The sequence below is a fragment of the Monodelphis domestica genome, chromosome X, assembly GCF_027887165.1.
Source record: "Monodelphis domestica isolate mMonDom1 chromosome X, mMonDom1.pri, whole genome shotgun sequence".
Classification (NCBI taxonomy): domain Eukaryota; kingdom Metazoa; phylum Chordata; class Mammalia; order Didelphimorphia; family Didelphidae; genus Monodelphis; species Monodelphis domestica.
This window is the reverse complement of record NC_077235.1, coordinates 75,077,982-75,102,829: the sequence shown is the minus strand read 5'-3', so window position 1 is coordinate 75,102,829 and position 24,848 is coordinate 75,077,982. Positions and strand designations below refer to the sequence as shown.

Below are 24,848 nucleotides of genomic sequence, written 5' to 3'. Positions count from 1 at the left end.
TCTGGGTTCTAAGTCCCTCCATATCTTGACATTCTGTGTTCTAAGGCCCCTAACATTTCTGACATTCCATGTTCTAAGCCCCACCAGTCCTGACATTCTATATTAGAAGACGACTCCCTCCTCTTATATTCTGTATTCTTAGACTCTTCCCAGCACTGACATTTTGTGTTCTAAATCCCTTCCCATCTCTCACATTCTTTGGTCTAAGGCTTCTCCATATCTAGCATTCTCTGTTCCAACCTCCACACAGCACAGATATTCTGCATTCTAATCTCCTTCCCTACTCTGACATTCTGGGTTCTAAGGCCCTTCCCAGTCCTGACATTCTGTATTCTAAGGCCACTAATAGTTCGGACACTCCATGTTCTAATCCCCTCCAGTACTGACATTCTATGTTAGAAGGGCACTCCTGCTCTAATGTTCTGTGTTCTGAGGCTTTTGCCATCACTGACATTTTGTGTTCTAAATGCCCTCCCAAGTCTCATATTCTTTGTTCTAAGGCTTTTCCAATGATCTATTATTCTCTGTTCTAAGGTTCTATGCAGCACTGATATTCTGCATTCTAAGCCCCTTCCCTTCTCTGACATTCTGTATTCTAAGGCCAATAATAGTTCTGACATTCCATGTTCTAAGCCCCTCCAGTCCTCACATTCTATGTTAGAAGACCACTCCCTCCTCTTATATTCTGTGTTCTTAGACTCCTCCCAGCACTGACATTTTGTGTTCTAAATCCCTTCCCAGCTCTCACATTCTTTCTTCTAAGGCTTCTCCACATCGTGCATTCTCTGTTCCAACCTCCACACAGCACTGATATTCTGCATTCTAATCTCCTTCCCTGCTCTGACATTCTGGGTTCTAAGGCCCTTCCCAGTCCTGACATTCTGAATTCTAAGGCCCCTAACAGTTCTGACACTCCATGTTCTAAGCCCATCAAGTCCTGACATTCCATGTTAGAAGACCACTCCCTGCTCTAATGTCCTGTGTTCTGAGGCTTTTGCCATCACTGACATTTTGTGTTCTAAATGCCCTCCCAAGTCTCATATTCTTTGTTCTAAGGCTTTTCCAATGATCTATTATTCTCTGTTCTAAGGTTCTATGCAGCACTGATATTCTGCATTCTATGCCCCTTCCCTGCTCTGACATTCTGGGTCCTAAGGCCCTTCCCAGTCCTGACATTCTGTATTCTAAGGCCAATAATAGTTCTGACATTCCATGTTCTAAGCCCCTCCAGTCCTGACATTCTATGTTAGAAGAACACTCCCTGTCTGATATTCTGTGTTCTTAGGCTCCTCCCAGCACTGACATTTCGTGTTCCAAATCCCCTCCTAGCTCTCAAATTCTTTGTTCTAAGGCTTCTCCACGTCTAGAATTCTCTGTTCCAAGACTGGATACAGCACTAATATTCTGCATTCAAATCTCCTTACTTTCTCTGACATTCTGGGTTCTAAGGCCCCTCCCAATCTTGACACTCTGTGTTCTAAGGACCCTAACATTTCTGACATTCCATGTTCTAAGCCACTCCAGTACTGACATTCTATGTTAGAAGACCACTCCCTGCTCTAATATTCTGTGTTCTGAGGCTTTTGCCATCACTGACATTTTGTGTTCTAAATGCCCTCCCAGCTCTCACATTCTTTGTTCTAAGGCTTCTCCAAAGATCTAGTATTCTCTGTTCTAAGGTTCTACCCAGCACTGATATTCTGCATTCTAAGCCCCTTCCCTGCTCTGAAATTCTGGGTCCTAAGGCCCTTCCCAGTCCCGACATTCTGTATTCTAAGGCTCCTAACAGTTCTGACATTCCATGTTCTAAGCCCCTCCAGTCCTGACATTCTATGTTAGAAGACCACACCCTGATCTAATATTCTGTGTTCTGAGGCTTTTTCCATCACTGACATTTTGTGTTCTAAATACCCTCCCAAGTCTCACATTCTTTGTTCTAAGGCTTCTCCAAAGATCTAGTATTCACTGTTCTAAGGTTCTACCCAGCACTGATGTACTGCATTCTAAGCCGCTTCCCTGCTCTGACATTCTGGTTCCTAAGGCCCATTGCCATCTTGACACTATGTGTTCTAAGGCCCCTAACATTTCTGACTTTCGATGTTCTAAGCCGCTCCAGTCCTAACATTCTATGTTAGAAGACCACTCCCTGTTCTAATATTTTGTGTTCTGAGGCTGCTCCCAGCTCTGATTTTTTGTGTTCTAAATCCCCTCCCAGCTTTCACATTCTTTATTCTAATATTCCTCCAAGGTCTGACATTTCTTGTTCCAAGGTTCTACCCAGAGCTGATATTCAGCATTCTAAGCCCCTTTCCTGCTCTGACATTCTGGGTTCTAAGGTCCTTCTCTGTCTTGACATTCTGTGTTCTAAGTCCCATAACAATTTTGACACTCCATGTTCTAAGCCCCTCCAGTACTGACATTCTATGTTAGAAGAGCACTCCCTGCTCTAATATTCTGTGTTCTGAGGCTTTTGCCATCACTGACATTTTGTGTTCTAAATCCTCTCCCAGGTCTCACATTCTTTGTTCTAAGGCTTCTCCACATCTCGAATTCTCTGTTCCAAGGCTGTATACAGCACAGATATTCTGCATTCCAAACCCCTTCCTTGCTCTAACATGCTGGTTTCTAAGGCCCTTCCCAGTCCTGACATTCTGTATTCTAAGCCCCTAACAGTTCTGACATTCCATGTTCTAAGCCCCTCCAGTCCTGACATTCTAGGTTAGAAGGGCACTCCCTGCTTTAATATTTTGTGTAATGTGGCTCCTCCCATCACTGACATTTTGTGTTCTAAATCCCCTCCCAACTCTCACATTCTTTGTTCTAAGGCTTCTCCAAATATCTAGTATTCTCTATTCTAAGGTTCTACGCAGCACTAATATTCTGGATTCTATGCCCCTTCCCTGCTCTGACATTCTGGTTCTAAGGCCCCTCCCCATCTTGACACTCTGTGTTCTAAGGCCCCTAACATTTCTGACATTCCATGTTCTAAGCCCCTCCAGTCCTGACATTCTATGTTAGAAGGGCACTCCCTGCTTTAATATTTTGTGTAATGTGGCTCCTCCCATCACTGACATTTTGTGTTCTAAATCCCCTCCCAGGTCTCACATTCTTTGTTCTAAGGCTTCTCCCAAGGTCTAGTATTCTCTGTTCTAAGGCTCTACCCAGCACTGATATTCTGCATTCTAAGTCCCTTCCCTGCTCTGACATTCTGGGTTCTAAGGCCCTTCCCAGTCCTGACATTCTGTATTCTAAGGCCCCTAACAGTTCTGACCTTCCATGTTCTAAGCCCCTCCAGTTCTAACATTTTATGTTAGAAGACCACTCCCTCCTCTTATATTCTGTGTTCTTAGACTCCTCCCAGCACTGACATTTTGTGTTCTAAATCCCTTCCCAGCTCTCACATTCTTTCTTCTAAGGCTTCTCCACATCGTGCATTCTCTGTTCCAACCTCCACACAGCACTGATATTCTGCATTCTAATCTCCTTCCCTGCTCTGACATTCTGGGTTCTAAGGCCCTTCCCAGTCCTGACATTCTGAATTCTAAGGCCCCTAACAGTTCTGACACTCCATGTTCTAAGCCCATCAAGTCCTGACATTCCATGTTAGAAGATCACTCCCTGCTCTAATGTCCTGTGTTCTGAGGCTTTTGCCATCACTGACATTTTGTGTTCTAAATGCCCTCCCAAGTCTCATATTCTTTGTTCTAAGGCTTCTCCAATGATCTATTATTCTTGGTTCTAAGGTTCTATGCAGCACTGATATTCTGCATTCTATGCCCCTTCCCTGCTCTGACATTCTGGGTCCTAAGGCCCTTCTCAGTCCTGACATTCTTTGTTCTAAGGCCAATAATAGTTCTGACATTCCATGTTCTAAGCCCCTCCAGTCCTGACATTCTATGTTAGAAGACCACTCCCTGTCTGATATTCTGTGTTCTTAGGCTCCAACCAGCACTGACATTTCCTGTTCCAAATCCTGTCCCAGCTCTCATATTCTTTGTTCTAAGGCTTCTCCACATCTAGAATTCTCTGTTCCAAGGCTCCACACAGCACTGATATTCTGCATTCTAATCTCCTTCCCTGCTCTGATATTCTGGGTTCTAAGGCCCTTCCCAGTCCTGACATTCTGTATTCTAAGGTCCCTAATAGTTCTGACACTCCATGTTCTAAGCCCCTCGAGTCCTGACATTCTATGTTAGAAGGGCACACCCTGCTCTAATATTTTGTGTTCTGAGGCTCCTCCCATCACTGACATTTTGTATTGAAAATCCCCTCCCAGGTCTCATATTCTTGGTTCTGAGGCTTCTCCAAAGATCTAGCATTTTCTATTCCAAGGCTCTAACCAGCACTGATATTCTGCATTCTAAGCCCCTTCCCTTCTCTGACATTCTGTATTCTAAGGCCAATAATAGTTCTGACATTCCATGTTCTAAGCCCCTCCAGTCCTCACATTCTATGTTAGAAGACCACTCCCTCCTCTTATATTCTGTGTTCTTAGACTCCGCCCATCACTGACATTTTGTTATCTAAATCCCCTCCCAGTTCTCACATTCTTTGTTCTTAGGCTTCCCCATATCTAGCATTCTCTGTTCCATGGCTCCACACAGCATTGATATTCTGCATTCTAATCTCCTTCCCTGCTCTGACATTCTGTATTCTAAGGCCCCAATAGTTCTGATACTCCATCTTCCAAACCCCTCCAGGCCTGACATTCTATGTTAGAGGACCACTCCCTGCTCTAATATTCTGTGCTCTGAGGTTTTTGCCATCATTGTCATTTTTTGTTCTAAATCTCTTCCCAGGTCTCACATTCTTTGTTCTAAGGCTTCTCCAATGATCTATTATTCTTTGTTCTAAGGTTCTATGCAGCACTGATATTCTGCATTCTAAGCCCCTTCCCTGCTCTGACATTCTGGGTCCTAAGTCCCTTCTCAGTCCTGACATTCTGTATTCTAAGGCCAATAATAGTTCTGACATTCCATGTTCTAAGCCCCTCCAGTCCTGACATTCTATGTTAGAAGAACACTCCCTGTCTGATATTCTGTGTTCTTAGGCTCCAACCAGCACTGCCATTTCGTGTTCCAAATCCTCTCCCAGCTCTCACATTCTTTGTTCTAAGGCTTCTCCCAAGATCTAGTATTCTCTGTTCTAAGGCTCTACCCAGCACTGATATTCAGCATTCTAAGCCCCTTCCCTGCTCGGACATTCTGGGTTCTAAGGTCCTTCTCTGTCTTGACATTCTGTGTTCTAAGGCCCCTAACAGTTCTGACACTCCATGTACGAAGCCCCTCCAGTCCTAACATTCTATGTTAGAAGACCACTCCCTCCTCTTATATTCTGTGTTCTGAGGCTCCTCCCATCACTGACATTTTGTGTTCTAAATCCCCTCCCAGCTCTCACATTCTTTGTTCTAAGGCTTCTCCAAAGATCTAGCATTTTCTATTCCAAGGCTCTAACCAGCACTGATATTCTGCATTCTAAGCCCCTTCCCTTCTCTGACATTCTGTATTCTAAGGCCAATAATAGTTCTGACATTCCATGTTCTAAGCCCCTCCAGTCCTCACATTCTATGTTAGAAGACCACTCCCTCCTCTTATATTCTGTGTTCTGAGGCTTTTGCTATCACTGACATTTTTTGTTCTAAATCACTTCCCTGGTCTCACATTCTTTGTTCTAAGGCTTCTCCAATGATCTATTATTCTTTGTTCTAAGGTTCTATGCAGCACTGATATTCTGCATTCTATGCCCTTTCCCTGCTCTGACATTCTGGGTCCTAAGGCCCTTCTCAGTCCTGACATTCTGTATTCTAAGGCCAATAATAGTTCTGACATTCCATGTTCTAAGCCCCTCCAGTCCTGACATTCTATGTTAGAAGACCACTCCCTGTCTGATATTCTGTGTTCTTAGACTCCTCCCAACACTGACATTTCGTGTTCAAAATCCTCTCCCAGCTCTCACATTCTTTGTTCTAAGTCTTCTCCACATCTAGAATTCTCTGTTCCAAGGCTCCACACAGCACTGATATTCTGCATTCTAAGCCACTTCCCTGCTCTGACATTGTGGGTTCTAAGGCCCTTCTCTGTCTTGACATTCTGTATTCTAAGGCCCCTAACAATTCTGACATTCCAAGTTCTAAGCCCCTCCAGTCCTGACATTCTATGTTAGAAGACCACTCTCTGCTCTAATATTCTGTGTTCTGAGGCTTTTGCCATCACTGACATTTTGTGTTCTAAATCCCCTCCCAACTCTCACATTCTTTGTTCTAAGGCTTCTCCAAAGAACTAGTATTCTCTGTTCTAAGGTTCTACTCAGCACTAATATTCTGGATTCTAAGCCCCTTCCCTGCTCTGACATTCTGGGTTCTAAGGTCCTTCCCAGTCCTGACATTCGGTATTCTAAGGCCCATAACAGTTCTGACATTCCATGTTCTAAGCCCCTCCAGACCTGACATTCTATGTTAGAAGACCACTCCCTCCTCTAATATTCTGTGTTCTTAGGCTCCTCCCAGCACTGACATTTCATGTTCCAAATTCCCTCCCAGCTCTCACATTCTTTTTCTAAGTCTTCTCCATATCTAGCATTCTCTGTTCCAAGACTGGATACAGCACTGATATTCTGAATTCTAATCTCCTTCCCTGCTCTGACATTCTGGGTTCTAAGGTCCTTCCCAGTCCTGACATTCTGTATTCTAAGGCCCCTAACAGTTCTGACACTCCATGTTCTAAGCCCCTCGAGTCCTGACATTCTATGTTAGAAGGGCACTCCCTGCTCTAATATTTTGTGTTCTGAGGCTCCTCCCATCACTGACATTTTGTGTTCAAAATCCCCTCCCAGGTCTCATATTCTTGGTTCTGAGGCTTCTCCAAAGATCTAGCATTTTCTATTCCAAGGCTCTAACCAGCACTGATATTCTGCATTCTAAGCCCCTTCCCTTCTCTGACATTCTGTATTCTAAGGCCAATAATAGTTCTGACATTCCATGTTCTAAGCCCCTCCAGTCCTCACATTCTATGTTAGAAGACCACTCCCTCCTCTTATATTCTGTGTTCTTAGACTCCTCCCAGCACTGACATTTTGTGTTCTAAATCCCTTCCCAGCTCTCACATTCTTTCTTCTAAGGCTTCTCCACATCGTGCATTCTCTGTTCCAACCTCCACACAGCACTGATATTCTGCATTCTAATCTCCTTCCCTGCTCTGACATTCTGGGTTCTAAGGCCCTTCCCAGTCCTGACATTCTGAATTCTAAGGCCCCTAACAGTTCTGACACTCCATGTTCTAAGCCCATCAAGTCCTGACATTCCATGTTAGAAGACCACTCCCTGCTCTAATGTCCTGTGTTCTGAGGCTTTTGCCATCACTGACATTTTGTGTTCTAAATGCCCTCCCAAGTCTCATATTCTTTGTTCTAAGGCTTCTCCAATGATCTATTATTCTTGGTTCTAAGGTTCTATGCAGCACTGATATTCTGCATTCTATGCCCCTTCCCTGCTCTGACATTCTGGGTCCTAAGGCCCTTCTCAGTCCTGACATTCTTTGTTCTAAGGCCAATAATAGTTCTGACATTCCATGTTCTAAGCCCCTCCAGTCCTGACATTCTATGTTAGAAGACCACTCCCTGTCTGATATTCTGTGTTCTTAGGCTCCAACCAGCACTGACATTTCCTGTTCCAAATCCTGTCCCAGCTCTCATATTCTTTGTTCTAAGGCTTCTCCACATCTAGAATTCTCTGTTCCAAGGCTCCACACAGCACTGATATTCTGCATTCTAATCTCCTTCCCTGCTCTGATATTCTGGGTTCTAAGGCCCTTCCCAGTCCTGACATTCTGTATTCTAAGGTCCCTAACAGTTCTGACACTCCATGTTCTAAGCCCCTCGAGTCCTGACATTCTATGTTAGAAGGGCACACCCTGCTCTAATATTTTGTGTTCTGAGGCTCCTCCCATCACTGACATTTTGTGTTGAAAATCCCCTCCCAGGTCTCATATTCTTGGTTCTGAGGCTTCTCCAAAGATCTAGCATTTTCTATTCCAAGGCTCTAACCAGCACTGATATTCTGCATTCTAAGCCCCTTCCCTTCTCTGACATTCTGTATTCTAAGGCCAATAATAGTTCTGACATTCCATGTTCTAAGCCCCTCCAGTCCTCACATTCTATGTTAGAAGACCACTCCCTCCTCTTATATTCTGTGTTCTGAGGCTTTTGCTATCACTGACATTTTTTGTTCTAAATCACTTCCCTGGTCTCACATTCTTTGTTCTAAGGCTTCTCCAATGATCTATTATTCTTTGTTCTAAGGTTCTATGCAGCACTGATATTCTGCATTCTATGCCCCTTCCCTGCTCTGACATTCTGGGTCCTAAGGCCCTTCTCAGTCCTGACATTCTGTATTCTAAGGCCAATAATAGTTCTGACATTCCATGTTCTAAGCCCCTCCAGTCCTGACATTCTATGTTAGAAGACCACTCCCTGTCTGATATTCTGTGTTCTTAGACTCCTCCCAACACTGACATTTCGTGTTCAAAATCCTCTCCCAGCTCTCACATTCTTTGTTCTAAGTCTTCTCCACATCTAGAATTCTCTGTTCCAAGGCTCCACACAGCACTGATATTCTGCATTCTAAGCCACTTCCCTGCTCTGACATTGTGGGTTCTAAGGCCCTTCTCTGTCTTGACATTCTGTATTCTAAGGCCCCTAACAATTCTGACAGTCCAAGTTCTAAGCCCCTCCAGTCCTGACATTCTATGTTAGAAGACCACTCTCTGCTCTAATATTCTGTGTTCTGAGGCTTTTGCCATCACTGACATTTTGTGTTCTAAATCCCCTCCCAACTCTCACATTCTTTGTTCTAAGGCTTCTCCAAAGAACTAGTATTCTCTGTTCTAAGGTTCTACCCAGCACTAATATTCTGGATTCTAAGCCCCTTCCCTGCTCTGACATTCTGGGTTCTAAGGTCCTTCCCAGTCCTGACATTCTGTATTCTAAGGCCCATAACAGTTCTGACATTCCATGTTCTAAGCCCCTCCAGACCTGACATTCTATGTTAGAAGACCACTCCCTCCTCTAATATTCTGTGTTCTTAGGCTCCTCCCAGCACTGACATTTCATGTTCCAAATCCCCTCCCAGCTCTCACATGCTTTTTCTAAGTCTTCTCCATATCTAGCATTCTCTGTTCCAAGACTGGATACAGCACTCATATTCTGAATTCTAATCTCCTTCCATGCTCTGACATTCTGGGTTCTAAGGTCCTTCCCAGTCTTGACATTTTGTATTCTAAGGCCCCTAACAGTTCTGACATACCATGTTCTAAGCCTCTATAGTCCTGTCATTCTGTGTTAGAAGACCACTCCCTCCTCTTATATTCTGTGTTCTTAAACTCCTCCCAACACTGACATTTTGTGTTCTAAATCCCTTCCCATCTCTCACATTCTTTGTTCTAAGTCTTCTCCACATCTAGCATTATCTGTTCCAAGGCTCCACACAGCACTGATATTCTGCATTCTAAGCCCCTTCCCTGCTCTGACATTCTGGGTTCTAAGGCCCTTCTCTGTCTTGACATTCTGTGTTCTAAGAACCCACCTAGCCTTGACATTCTATGTTCTAAGGCCCCTAACATTTCTAACATTCCATGTTCTAAGCCCCTTCAGTACTGACATTCTATGTTAGAAGGCCACTTCCTGCTCTAATATTTTGTGTTCTGAGGCTCTTCCCAGCTCTTTTTTTTGTGTTCTAATTCCCCTCCCAGGTCTCACATTCTTTGTTCAAAGGCTTCTCCAAGCTCTGACATTTCCTGTTCCAAGGCTGTACGGAGCACTGATATTCAGTATTCTAATCTCCTTCCCTGCTCTGACATTCTGGGTTCTAAGGCCCTTCCCTGTCTTGACATTCTGTGTTCTAAGGCCCCTAACAGTTCTGACACTCCATGTTCTAAGCCCCTCCAGTCTTGACATTCTATGTTAGAAGGCAACTCCCAGCTCTCATATTCTGTGTTCTGAGGATCCTCCCAGCACTGACATTTTGTGTTCTAAATCCCCTGCAAGCTTTCACATTCTTTGTTCTAAGGCTTCTCCAGGATCTAACATTCTCTGTTCTAAAACTCTACCCAGCACTGATATTCTGCATTCTAAGCCCCTTCCCTGCTCTGACATTCTGGGTTCTAACGGTCATCCAGCCTTGACATTCTGTGTTCTAAGGCCTCTAACAGTTCGGACATTCTATGTTCTAAGCACCTCCAGTCCTGTCATTCTATGTTCGAAGGCCCCGAACATTTCTAACATTCCATGTTCTAAGCCCCTTCAGTCCTGACATTCTATGTTAGAAGGGCACTCCCTGTTCTAATATTCTGTGTTCTGAGGCTCCTCCCAGCAGTGAAATTTTGTGTTCTAATCCCCTCCCAGTACTGACATTCTATGTTGTTTGGCCCCCTGAGTTCTGACATTCTATGATCTAATGTCTCTAAGAGCTCTGACAATTTTGTTCTAAGGCCCTTCGTAGCCCTGACATTCTATATTCTAAGGCACCTCCGAGTTCTGACATTCTGTGTTCTAAGGTCTCTCATAGTTCTGAGATTATGAGTCCTAGGGACCCTTCCAAAGCTTACATTCTGTGTTCTATGGCCTCTCCAACCTCCACACTTCCTGTTCTAAGCCGGACCCATCCCTGACATTTTATGTTTTAAGTCCTTCCATCTCTGATATTCTTTTTTCTATGGCCTCTGTCAATCCTGACATTCTATAGTCTAAGGCCCCCTCACCTCTGACACCCTCTGTTCTAAGTCACTCCAAACCATGACAGTTGATGTCAGTAAGTACCATCCCAGCATTGACACTCTCTGTCCTGAGGCCCCGCCCACCTCTGACACTCCCTATACTGAGGCCCCTCCCAACTATGACACCACCTGTTCTGAGGCCCTGCTCAGTTATGACAGCCCTTGTAATGAGGCCCCTCCCTGCATTGACACTTCCAGTTCTGAGACCCTTCCCAGCTCTGATAAATCCTGTTCTGAGGACAGTCCCTCTTCTTTTACTCCTTGCCTTAAGGATTCTCCCAGCATTGGCACTACCTGTCTTAAAACACCTCCCAAGTATGACACCCCCTGTTCACAGGCCTCTCCCAGGTTTGACACTTGCTATTTAAAGCCCCTCCCAGCTCTGACACACTTTGAGGCCCCTCCCACCATTGACCCTCCCTGTTTTGTGGCCACTCCTAGAACTGACAATCTTTGCACTGTGACACCTCCAAGAATTGACAGGCACTGTACTGAGGCCCCTCCCAGAATTGACACGCCCTATTCTGAGACCCCTCCTAGTATTGACATTCCCTTTCCTGGAGACCCTCCCAGCTTTGACACTTCCTGTCCTGAGGACCCGCCCAGCATTGACACTTCCTGTGCTCAGGCCCTGCCCAGCATTGATTTGCCCTGTTCTGAGGCCTTTCCCAGGTTTTACACTCCATGTTCTGAGCCTTCCCCTGGCATTGACACTCACTGTCCTGAAGCCCCTTCACAGCATTGACATGCCCTGATCTGAGGCCCCTCCCAGTATTGACACTTCCTGTGCTCAGGCACCTCCAAGCATTGACACTCCCTAAACTGAGGCTCCTCCAAACTTTGACACTCCCTTTTGAAGGCCTGTCCATCTCTGGTACTTCTTTTTTTTTTAATTTTAAACATTATTTTATTTGGTCATTTCCAAACATTATCACTAGAAACAAAGATCATTTTCTTTTCCTCCCCACCCCCTCTCCCACCACCTTTCCCTCTCCCATAGCCCACACACGATTCCACTGATTATCACATGTGTTCTTGACTCAAACCCATTTCCCTGTTGTTGGTATTTACATTAGAGTGTTCAATTAGAGTCTCTCCTCAGTCATATCCTCAACCCCTGTAGTCAAGCAATTGCTTTTCATTGGTGTTTTTACTCCCACAGTTTATCCTGCTTGTGGATAGTTTTTTTTTTGATCCCTGCAGATTGTTCAGGGACATTGCATTGCCACTGATGGAGAAGACCATCACCTTCCATTGTACCACAATGTATCAGTCTCTGTGTACAAAGTTTTCCTGGTTCTGCTCCTTTCGCTCTGCATCACTTCCTGGAGGTTGTTCCAGTCTGCATGGAATTCCTCTACTTTATTATTCCTTTTAGCACAATAGAATTCCATCACCAACATATACCACAATTTGTTCAGCCATTCCCCAATTGATGGGCATCCCCTCGTTTTCCAATTTATGGCCAACACAAAGAGTGCAGCTATGAATATTCTTGTACAAGTCTTTTTCCTTATGATCTCTTTGGGGTATAAACCCAGCAGTGCTATGGCTGGATCAAAGGGCAGACAGTCTTTTATCACCCTTTGGGCATAGTTCCAAATTGCCCTCCAGAATGGTTGGATTAGTTCACAACTCCACCAGCAATGAGTTAATGTCCCTACTTTGCCACATCCCCTCCAGCATTCATTACTTTCCTTTGCTGTCATGTTAGCCAATCTCCTAGGTGTGAGGTGATACCTCAGAGTTGCTTTGATTTGCATCTCTCTTATAAGAGAGATCTAGAAGAGATGTAGAACACTTTTTCATGTGCTTATTAATAGCTTTGATTTCTTTGGCTGAGAACTGCCTGTTCATGTTCCTTGCCCATTTGTCAATTGGAGAAGGCTTGATTTTTTGTACAATTGATTTAGTTCTTTGTAAATTTGAGTAATTAAACCTTTATCAGAGGTTTTTATGAAGATTGTTTCCCAATTTGTTGCTACCCTTCTGATTTTGGTTACATTGGTTTTGTTTGTACAAAAACTTTTTAATTTGATGTATTCCAGATTATTTATTTTGCATATTTAACTCTTTCTAATTCTTGCTTGGTTTTGAAGTCTTTCCCTTCCCAAAGGTCTGACATGTATACTATTCTGTGTTCGTCTAATTTTCTTATAGTTTCCTTCTTTATGTTCAAGTCATTCACCCATTTTGAATATATCTTGGTGTAGGGTGTGAGGTGTTGATCTAAACCTAATCTTTCCCACACTGTCCTCCAATTTTCCCAGCAGTTTTTGTGAAATAGTGGATTTTTGTCCCAAAAGCTGGGATCTTTGGGTTTGTCATATACTGTCTTCTGAGGTTGCTTGCGCCCAGTCAATTCCACTGATCCTCCTTTCTGTCTCTTAGCCAGTACCAAATTGTTTTGATGACTGCTGCTTTATAATATAGTCTGAGATCTGGGACTGCAAGACCCCCTTCCTTTGTATTTTTTTTTTCATCATTTCCCTGGATATCCTTGATCTTTTGTTCTTCCAAATGAACTTTGTTATGGTTTTTTCTAAATCAGTAAAAAAATTTTTTGGAAGTTCCATGGGTATGGCACTAAATAGATAGATGAGTTTGGGTAGGATGGTCATTTTTATTATATTGGCTCGTCCTACCCATCGGCAGTTAATGTTCTTCCAATTGTTCAAGTCTAGTTTTAGTTGTGTGGAAAGTGTTTTGTAGTTGTGTTCATATAGATCCTGTGTTTGTCTCGGGAGATAGATTCCCAAGTATTTTATTTTGTCTAAGGTAATTTTGAATGGGATTTCTCTTTCTAGTTCTTGCTGCTGAGCTGTGTTGGAATTATATAGAACTGCTGATGACTTATGTGGGTTTATTTTATATCCTGCAACTTTGCTAAAGTTGTTGATTATTTCAATTAGTTTTTTGGTTCAATCTCTAGGATTCTTTAAGTAGACCATCATGTCATCTGCAAAGAGAGATAATTTGGTTTCCTCCTTGCCTATTTTAATGCCTTCAATTTCTTTTTCTTCTCTAATTGCTACTGCTAGTGTTTCTAATACAATGTCAAATAATAGAGGTGATAATGGGCATCCTTGTTTCACTCCTGATCTTAATGGGAATAGATTTAGTTTATCCACATTGCAGATGATATTAGTTGATGGTTTTAGATATATACTGTTTATTATTTTTAGGAAAGGCCCTTCTATTCCTATGCTTTCTAGTGTTTTTAGTAGGAATGGGAGTTGTATTTTATCAAAGGCTTTTTCTGCGTCTATTGAGATGATCATGTGATTCTTGTTGGTTTGCTTGTTGATGTGGTCAATTATGTGGATAGTTTTCCTAATATTGAACCAGCCCTGCATCCCTGGTATAAATCCTACTTGATCATGGTGGATGACCCCTCTGATCACTTGCTGGAGTCTTTTTGCTTGTACCCTATTTAAGATTTTTGCATCTATATTCATTAGGGTGATTGGTCTATAATTTTCTTTCTCTGTTTTTGGCCTGCCTGGCTTTGGAATTAGTACCATGTTTGTGTCATAAAAGGAGTTTGGTAGAACTCCCTCTTTGCTTATTATGTCAAATAGTTTGTATAGTATAGGAGTTAGCTGTTCTTTGAATGTTTGATAGAATTCACTGGTGAATCCGTCAGGCCCTGGGGATTTTTTCTTAGGAAGTTCTTTGATGGCCTGTTGGATTTCTTTTTCTGATATGGGATTATTTAAGAAATCTATTTCTTCTTCTGTTAGTCTAGGCAATTTATATTTTTGTAAATATTCATCCATATCACCTAGGTTGGTATATTTATTGCCATATAATTGGGGAAAGTAATTTTTAATGATTGCCTTAATTTCCTCTTCATTGGAGGTGAGATCCCCCTTTTCATCCTTGATGCTGTTAATTTGCCTTTCTTCTTTCCTCTTTTTAATTAGATCAACCAGTACTTTATCTATTTTGTCTGTTTTTTCAAAGTACCAGCTTCTAGTCTTGTTTATTAGCTCAATAGTTCTGTCACTTTCGATTTTATTAATTTCTCCCTTAATTTTTAGGATCTCTAGTTTGGTTTCCTTCTGGGGGGTTTTAATTTGTTTGTTCTCAAATTTTTTGATTTGCATTTCCAATTCCTTGATCTCTGTCCTCCCTAATTTGTTAATATAGGCACTCAGGGATATGAATTTTCCTCTAAGTACTACCTTGGCTTCATCCCATAAGGTTTGAAAGGATGTCTTGCTGTTGTTATTTTCTTCAACGAAATTATTAATTGTTTCTATGATTTCTTCTCTAACTATCCAATTTTGGAGTATCATATTATTTAATTTCCAATTAATTTTTGATTTGGCTCTCCATGTATCCTTACCGATCAATATTTTTATTGCCTTGTGATCTGAAAAAGCTGCATTTATTATTTCTGCTTTTCTGCATTTGAGTGCCATGTTTCTGTGATCTAGTGTATGATCTATTTTTGTGAATGTGCCATGTGGTGCTGAAAAGAAGGTGTATTCCTTTTTGTCCCCATTTATTTTTCTCCATATGTCTATTAACTCTATTTTTTCTAAGATTTCATTCACCTCTTTTACGTCTTTCTTATTTATTTTTTCGTTTGATTTATCTAAATTTGATAGTGGTTGGTTCAAGTTTCCCACTAATATGGTTTTACTGTCTATTTCCTCCTTCAATTCTTCTAGCTAGTTTCTCTATTAAAAATTTGGATGCTATACCATTTGGTGCATACATGTTGATTAGTGATATTTCCTCATTGTCTATACTACCTTTTAACAGAATATATTTACCTTCCCTATCCCTTTTGATCAGGTCTATTTTTGCTTTGGCTTTATCAGATATCATGATTGCAACTCCTGCCTTCTTTCTATCAGTTGAGGCCCAAAAAGTCTTACTCCAACCTTTAATTCTAACCTTGTGAGTGTCAACCCGCCTCATATGTGTTTCTTGAAGACAACATATGGTAGGGTTTTGGGTTCTAATCCAATCTGCTATTTGTCTACGTTTTATGGGTTAGTTCATACCATTCACGTTCAAAGTTATGATTGTCATTTGTGGATTCGCTGGCATTTTGATATCTTCCCCTATTTCTGACCTTTCTTCTTTAGCTATCTCCTTTTGAACCAGTGATTTACTTTTAGGTCAGTCCCCCTAATCTCCTCCCTTGAGATGCTTCCCTTTCTAGCCCCTCCTTTTTTATGCTCCCTTCCCCTTCCCCCTCTCCTTCCCTCCCTTTTTATATTCCCTTCCCATTCCCCCTCCTTAATTTTCCTTTCTTTCTTGCCCTAATGGATAAGATAGAATTTAGGATCCCACTGGATCTAGATGTTCTTCCCTCTCAGATTTGATTTCATTGAGAGTAAGGTTTAAGTAATACCACTTCACGCTCTCTTCCTCTCCTTCTCATATGAGTGTTCTTCCCCTCCCCTTCCCATGTGTATCTTTATATGGGAAAGACTATTCAATTAAGTCCCCCCCCCATTTCTTGAAGTAAATCTTAGTATTGTCGAAGGTTCCCCCCCCTTTTCCTTTCTTTGCTCCCACTTTCCCCAAATCTTCTTAATGTCCCAATCTTTCCCTATGCATGTTTCTTCTAACTACTCTTATGATGCTACAGTTTTTGAGAGTTACACAAAACATTTTCCCCACACATAGATATAATTTGATGTAAATGTAGTCCTTATAGAAGAGAGTTTGACTTAAAGAAAAAGATAAGATTCATCTCCTTTTCCCTTTCTTTCATATTTACCTTTTCATGTTTCTCTTGCTTTCTGTGCTTGGATATCAAATTTTCCACTAAGTTCTGGTCTTTTCTTAGCAAATGCTGGGAAATCTTCTATTTTGTTGAATGCCCATACTTTCCCCTGGAAGTATATAGTCAGTTTTGCTGGGTAGTTGATTCTTGGTTGGAGTCCCAGCTCTCTTGCCTTTCTAAATATCGTGTTCCATGCTTTGCGGTCTCTTTTTTTTTTTTAAACCCTTACCTTCCGTTTTGTAGTCAATACTGTATATTGGCTCCAAGGCAGAAGAGTGGTAAGGGCTAGGCAATGGGGGTCAAGTGACTTTGCCAGGGTCACACAGCTGGGAAGTGGCTGAAGCCAGATTTGAACCTAGGACCTCCCATCTCTAGGCCTGGTTCTCAATCCACTGTGCTACCCAGCTGCCCCTGCTTTGCGGTCTCTTAGTGTGTTAGCCTCTAAGTCGTGTGTGATCCTTATGGGAGCCTCCTTATATCTGAAGCTCCTCTTCTTGGCTTCTTGTAGGATTTTCTCCTTTTCTTGGAAGCTCTTGAATTTGGCAATTACATTCCTAGGGGTTGTCTTTTGGGGACTTAATATAGAGGGTGTTCTATGAACCCTTTCTTTTTCTATTTTGCCCCCTTACTCCAGAATGTGGGGAAATTTTTCTTTTATAATCTCCTGTAGAATAATATCGAGTTTATTGTTTATCTCTGGTTTTTCTGGGAGATTGATAATTCGGAGGTTGTCTCTTCTCCCTCTTTTTTCCAGATCTGTGACCTTCTCAGTGAGATATTTTATGTTTTCTTCTAATTCATTAATTTTTTGGGTTTGCTTTATTGATTCTTGCTATTTTATGATCTCACTTTCTTCAAGTTGCTTAATTCTGGTCATTAGGGACTGGTTTTGCTTCTCAGCTTTGTCTGCCCTTCTATTGGATGCTTCGAGCTCTTTTTCCAATTGAGTAGTCTTATCTGTTAGACTGCTGATCTCTTTCTCCCATTTTTCTTTCCAGGTTTCCATCTTTTGGATAAGTTCCAGTTTGAGATCATCCAGAGCTTATTGATAGTTTCCATTTTGGGAGGCATGTTCTGATATTTTTTGGATTTCCTCCTCATTCTCTTCTTTTCCTTGGGTACTTCCACCATAAAAGTTTTCAATAGTCACCTTTTTCCCTTTCTTCCTGGAGGCTTGATTTTGGGCCATGTGAGCCATCCCTTTGGTGGTTTTATTCCCCTTTCCTTTTTGGTCTGGGGTCTGGGTGATATGAGCGGGCATTCTGTGAATTTAGGTTGCCTCAGACTAGTTCTTCCCAGCCTCCGAGGTTTCTTAGAGTGCTGGGACCCTCATCACAGCCAAACTGCCCAGGTGTTCAGCTCAGCCCAGATAATCAGGGCGTGGTCCACCCCTGGTGTTTAGCTCCTCCCAGATGCTCAGTGCAACCACCCCGAGTACAGCTCTGCAGACCCCGTGCTCAGCACCAGGTTCTCCCGTGAAATTGCCCTGAGATGTTTTTTCTGGCAGTCCCCTGATCCCAAGGACCCTGGAGTGCCCCTTCCCCCCAGACAGAGATGTTCCCCACTCACTCGCTGTCCCAGTGAGCACTCAGGTAGCTCACTCTGGTTTGGTGGGGGGGAAGGGCGGCTCAGTTCACGTTTCTGTGCAAGCTTTTCCTCCTTTTTATTATAGTGTGGAAATGTTCAAACCCCACGGACCTTCGCCTCTGTGGGGTACTGGGGAGTACTGGGGTGTCCTTCTGTTCCTCCAAAGATCATTTTTATGCTCCTTTGATGTAGTCTATTTCATTCAGTGCCTGGGAGAGGAAGCATGTGGAGTCTAGATTGCAGCCATGATTACCCGGAAGTCTTCTGGTACTTCTTATTGTAAATCCCTACTATCCCCAACACTCCTTGTATAAGGCCCTGCAGAGCTCAGAGAAAACTGGTTATCAGGCCCCTCCCAGAACTGACAGTGTCAGTCAGGAAGTCCCTTGCAGCATTGACACAAGCAGATCTGATGCCCCTCCAAGCATTGACAAGCCCTGTTTTGAGATACCCCCACAGCATTGACTCACCCTGCCCTAATGTCTCTCCCAGCACTGACACACTCTGTCCTGAGGCCCTTCCCTGTATTGACATTCCCTGTCCTCAGGCCCCTCCCAGTATTGACTCACAGTGTCCTAAGGTGTCTCCCAGCATTGTCACTCCCTGTCCTGAGGCCCCTCCCATCATTGACACACCCTGTCCTGAGACCCCTCCCTGCATTGACACACCCTGTCCTGAGGCCCCTCCCAGCATTGACACACCCTGTCCCTAGGGCCCTAAGCAGCATTGACACCCCCTGTCCTGAAGCCACTCTTAGCATTGACACTCCCTTTATGAAGGCCCCTCCCAGCATTGACAGTCCCTATACGGAGGCCACTCCCAGCATTGACACTCCCTTTTGAAGGCCTATCCATCTCTGGCACTTCCTATTGTAAGGCCTTCCCATTCCCGAAACTTCTTGTATAAGGCCCTGCAGAGCTCAGAGAAAACCAGTTAACAGGCCCCTCCCAGAACTGACAACCATGTTCTGAGGCACCCTCCAACACTGATGGTGTCTGTCCTGAAGTCCCTTGCAGCATTGAAACTCCCTGTCCTGAGGCCCCTCCAAGCATTGAAAAGCCCTGTCCTAATGTCTCTGGCAGCACTGACATATTCTGTCCTGAGGCCCCTCCCAAAATTGACATTCCCTGTCATGAGGCCCCTCCCAGAATTGACATTCCCTGTCCTGAGGCCCCTCCCAGAATTGACACTCCCTGTCCTGAGGCCCCTCCCAGAATTGACATTCCCTGTCCTGAGGCCCCTCCCAGAATTGACACTCCCTGTCCTGAGGCCCCTCCCAGCATTGACACTCCCTGTCCTGAGGCCCCTCCCAGCATTGACACTCCCTTTTATGAGGCCCCGCCCAGCATTGACACTCCCTGTCCTGAGGCCCCTCCTAGCATTGACACTCCCTTTTATGAGGCCCCTCCCAGCATTGACACTCCCTATTCTGAGGCCCCTCCCAGCATTGACACTCCCTGTTCTGAGGCCCCTCCCAGCATTGACACTCCCTGTCCTGAGGCTCCTCCCAGAATTGACATTCCCTGTCCTGAGGCCCCTCCCAGCATTGACACTCCCTGTCCTGAGGCCCCTCCCAGAATTGACATGCCCTGTTCTGAGGCCCCTCCCACCTCTGACAGTCCCTGAATAAGGCCTCTTCCAGCTTTGACACTCTCTATTTTAAGCCACTTCCCAGTATTGATAAGGCTTATTCTAAGGCTCTCCCTGCTTTGACATTCCCTGTTTAAGGCCACTACCAGTGTTGACACTCTCTGTTTAAGGCCCCCCCCAGCTCTGACATTCTCTTTTCTATGGCTTCTCCCAGCTTAGATATTCTCTATTCTAAGACCCCTCCCTGCTCTGACATTCTGAGATCTAAGTCTATTCCCAGCTCTCACATTCTATGTTCTATGGCCCCTTCCCACTCTGGCCTTTTCTATTCTATGCTCTACCCAGCACTGTTATTCTGGGTTCTAAGCCCCCTACCTTCTCTGACACTCTGTGTTCTAAGGCTACTGCAAGCTCAGATGTTCTCTGTTCTAAAGCCCTACCTAGCTCTCACATTCTGTGTTTTAGCCCCCCCTCCTTTCATATTCTGTGTTTTTAGTCTCCTCCCATCTCTGACATTTTGTGTTCTAAGGCCCTTCCCAGCTCCCTCATTCTGTGTTCTAAGGCTACCAAAAGCTCTGACATTCTATATTCTATGGCCCCTCCCAGCTCTGGCCTTTTCTATTCTATGCTCTACCCAGCACTGACATTCTGAGTTCTATGGACCCTGCTAGCTCTGACACTTTGTGATCTATGGCCCTACCCTTCTCTGACATTCTGTAATCTAGGGCCCTTCCCAGCTCTGAGATTCTGTGTTCAAATCCTGTACTCAGTTCTGACATTCTCTGTTCTTAGTCTCTAAGCACCAATGAGATCCTGTGTTCTAAGACATTACCCAGCTCTGAAATTCTGTGTGCTAAGGCCCACCAAGGTCTGATATTGTGTTCTAAGGCTTCTTTCTACCTTTAACATTTTCTATTCTAAGGCCACTGCCTGCTGACAGTCTGTTTTTTAAGGCCCCTCCCAGTTCTGATATTCTGGGTTTTAAGCCTCCTCCAAACTCTGACATTCTGTGTTCTAAGTGTAATCCCTGCTCTGTAAATCTCTGTTCTAAGGCCCTATCCAGCACTGACATTCTCTGTTCTAAGATTTTACCCAGCTTTGAGTTCTATGGACCCTCCTAGATCTGACACTTTGTGTTCTAAGGCCCTACCTAGCTCTCATATTCTCTTTTCTAAGGCTCTACCCAGCATTGACCCTGTTTATCATCTCTGGGTTCTAAGACTGTACCCCCCTCTTATCTATAAGGGTTAGAATTTTTAGTTTCACAATTATTACAATGCACAAAATTAATTTCTCTCTCTTGTATATCTGTAGTTTGTCATGCCTTGATTTTTTGGGGTCATAGTCTTCAGTCATTGCCACAAATGGTACTATAAACAGCAATTATGACCAAAGAGGGACCTACAGGAAATTAAATGGATTTGGTGTGCCAATGTTTTCAGTTGTGGGGAATTTGACCACAAATCAACAATTATTTCATCTGACTTTTTTAGCTGTCTAGTTGAGAAGACGAAATCGATTACAAAGCATCACCACTGCAGAACATTGATTTAATTGGAATCAAGGATTGATTGATCTGATGAGCAAAAAAATCTTCCTCTATTTTTTTGTTTTTCAAATTACCTAGAACTGGCCCTAATTTTCCCTTAGTCACTTAGACGCTAGAGGTGTTTTAGGGGATTTTTTATCATAAGGCCCCTCCCAGAGCTGAGGATTCATGTTCTCTGAGAGTTCCCAGTTCTCTAAGAGGGGAGTGTGTAGAACATTCAAAGGTCTGACCTTTTATGTTCCAAGGTTTTCCTTTGCTCTGCTATCCACATCCAGAGAAAGAATTGTGGGAGCTGAAACACAGAGGCAAAACAACCGCTTGATCACGTGGTTCAATGGGGATAGGATTTGCGATGTAGGCTCTAGACGATCACCCTAGTGCAAATATCAATAATATGGAAATAGGTCTTGATCAATGATTGCAAGTCGGCTGTGGGAGGGGGTTTGGGGAAGGGGAAGAGAGGGAAAGAACATGAATCTTGTAACCATGGGAAAATATTCTAAATTAATCAAATAATCTAGAACTTAAAACAAATAAAAACTCAGAAGCAGAAAAAAGTATTGCAGTTCTATTGATATCAGTACTTTTCCTCTCTGTGTTATCAGTATAATTACTTTAGTGCATAAATACTGTTCCCTTTAATTCCAAAGGCTTAACATTTCCTCCCCCATAAGATTCTCCACAATCTTTCTCATTAAGACTAATTTCAATACTTGAGTTACTTTATGAAAGTACTATGGAGCCTCATACATTTATTTATTTTCTTTTAAAAGATTTTTTGTCAGGTAAGAGCCACTGTCCTTGCCCAATTGAGTAGTTGAAGGCCTGGGTTTTCATTTAAAGTATCACTGCTATCTTGATGTAAAAATAGATAGATAAGATATAAATATGATAATCCAGAATATTAATATAATATCGAATATTAATACAATAATAACGATGATCATTAGACTAACCTCTTCCCCCAAATATATGTGATCTCCTAATCCTCTAATTCTCTTCTCCAGTCCTGGTCCCAGGTCTGATGTCCTATCGACTGATATCTCATGCTGTGTGACAATTTGGAGTCTCAGACCTTTAACAGGGCTCACTTTCTCTGTTCTAGTCCCTCCCAGGACTGACATTATCATCTGGCTTGGGAGTCTGGATTCAAAATTTCCTTCAAGTTCAGCCATTCTTAGTTCTACGAGCCCTCCTTGATTAAAAATTCTGGCTTCACTTAGAACTCCAAACTGGAATATTTAAAAGCAAAACTTACTAGCTAGGAAAGCTAGGAAATAGCTGCTAGGAAATAGCTAGGAAATTCTGCATTCTAATATCTAGATCACTCCTTGAAAGTTCTCTGGAAATCCAGATAGTCAGTGTTCCAAGGGCCTTTCAAGACCTGACCGATAAGCTTTTTAGAAAATCTTTTGGGGGGGGATAATTATTATAAGGTATATGGATTTTACAAATAGACTAAAATAAAAAACTAAGTAGTTTCCCTTATAATTCTTCCAAACACTAAAATAAACATTCATTATGCTTGTCAGCTCTGGGAGCAGGGAGGGAAGAGGGGAGAGAGAGAACATGAATCATGGGGCAAACAGAAAAATAGACAGTCTCCTCACCATACCTTTTTGGGTTGTGTGTTGAGGATATGAAAATTTATTTTTTAAATTTTATTTAATTAGTCAATTTAGACCATTTTTCCTTGGTTACAAGAATCACGTTCTTTCCCTCCCCTCCCCTCACCCCACCCTTTCCCACAGCCGACGCGCAATTCCACTGGGTTTTTTACATGTGTCCTCGGTCAAAACCTATTTCCATGTTGTCGATGCTTGCACCAGGATGATATTTTAGAGTGACATCCCCAATTAGAGGATGAAATTAGAAATGAAAATTTAATTTAAAAAACCACTCATGAATAATACAAATTAAATTGGAATAAATGATTGATCTTACATGAAAATCTTTTTGAAATTAAGTACAGCTTTCTAATATTTTAGACAATGAAATAGACATATTTACCTACATATATGAAAATGATTCCTTGCCATTTGTGGCATTTTCCATTCTCAGGACCTTTCCGGAGCAGATGGATTTATGTTTGCTAAACTCTCCCAGCAATGATCTACGGCCCTTTCTAGGACACTCCAAGTCTGGCCCTTTGTGTTCTAAGAACTCTCCTCATTCTGAAAACCCTTCTTCCAAATGATCTCTTAACTCTCTCATTCTCTCCAACATGGCTACTCCCAGGCTTGGCATTCTGTGCCTTTAGAGCTGGACAGGGATTTTGGCATCACCTCATTGTAAAGATGACAAAAGAGGTCCAGAGAGATTAGGTGGAAACTTGTAGACCATTCACCAACATTTAGCAGATACCAACAGATAGATGTTGTTGGCCTGGCGGTTGAGTGATCACCTGCTATTGTCTCAGGGTAAATCTCTACCATTGGAGAACAGCATGGCTCTTGGCATAAAGGGGGTTAATATGCCCTCAATTCTTCTGAGGTTGGAAAATTCTTAGCTCTTCATGGGTGAGTCCTTAAGTTAGTAAAGACTACCTTCCTGGGATGCTCTTTCCTTTGCTTTATTATCCAGATGGACTATGGCTATAGAGTAGCCTTCCCCTAGTCTCTCCCTTAAGAAATCAGTACAAAGATATTGGCAAAAATGACATGACAGCAATACTGAAGATGCTGGGAGGATGTCATCTTTCCCCTTCCGTCACTGTCAAATTAGCGAACTTAAAAGAAGTCACTCTCCTACTCGAATTTAGAAAAAATAAACATTTTTTAAAAAAGACACATTTTGACAATTAAGTCACATTAGCAAAAATTGGTGACTTTGGCCTGGAGAGAAGCTTCCCATGTTTTTACAATCTGAGGTGCTTAAAAATGGCTTCTGGGAAGCCTTTCATATTGTTCCACAGTGGCCAAGAGATGGCAGCAGATTTTCATCACACAGGAAATATCACATTTTCATCCAATTTTGATAGCCCTTCTTCCACCAGGGCCCCAGTCATCTCTAACTTAGAACACTAGGAGAATTCCTTCCTTTTTTTCTTTTAAGTTAACCCAGGAGAGGAAATCCTTTGCCAACCAATGAATAACAATGCCGATCCATTAGTGGTGGCACAGGAAAAAACAAGGGCTCAGGCTCCTTTGGGATTTTAATTTTATCTATTCATTACCCTGAATAGGAATATCATTAGCAGTATTTACTAAAGAAAGAACTGCATGGAATCTCATGTGTTTGGTACACAGGTTTGGTGGGATTATTTTTTGTTTTCATTTTTGGCTAGTTAAAAAATATACAGCAAAATCTCCCCAAAACTTTTGGCCCTTTTCTTGAAGAAGTGAGTGTTCATTTCTGTTTTGTTTTGGTTCCTTTTATGCATCACTAATGCACAGTATACATTATATTAGAAAAAATGAATGATTTCACAGGAAAAAGCTACTTCATTATTCTACATGGTCAATTTCCATCAAGCTCATCATATCCTCAGGTTCCAAGTCCTTCAATTCCTTCCAAAATTTTGACTTCATATTCCACTAAAAATTGTTTCATTCAGAGGGAGTACTTCCTGTCCTGCTGCGAAATCTATAGCCAGCTTACCTGACTC

The 24,848-nt window shown here is 42.6% G+C and overlaps 1 long non-coding RNA gene across 2 annotated transcripts in view; it reads right to left on the bottom strand.

The window, feature by feature from the left end:
• The window catches only part of LOC103098272 (uncharacterized), a 252,515-nt gene that overhangs the window by 30,640 nt on the left and 197,027 nt on the right, over positions 1-24,848 (bottom strand). The window contains exon 9 of one of the 2 annotated variants that reach the window (XR_008914432.1): positions 21,472-21,615. The exons of the other annotated variant lie outside the window; for it this stretch is intronic. This is a non-coding gene — a long non-coding RNA (uncharacterized LOC103098272). The remainder of the gene's footprint in view (positions 1-21,471; positions 21,616-24,848) is intronic. 2 annotated transcript variants of the gene reach the window in all.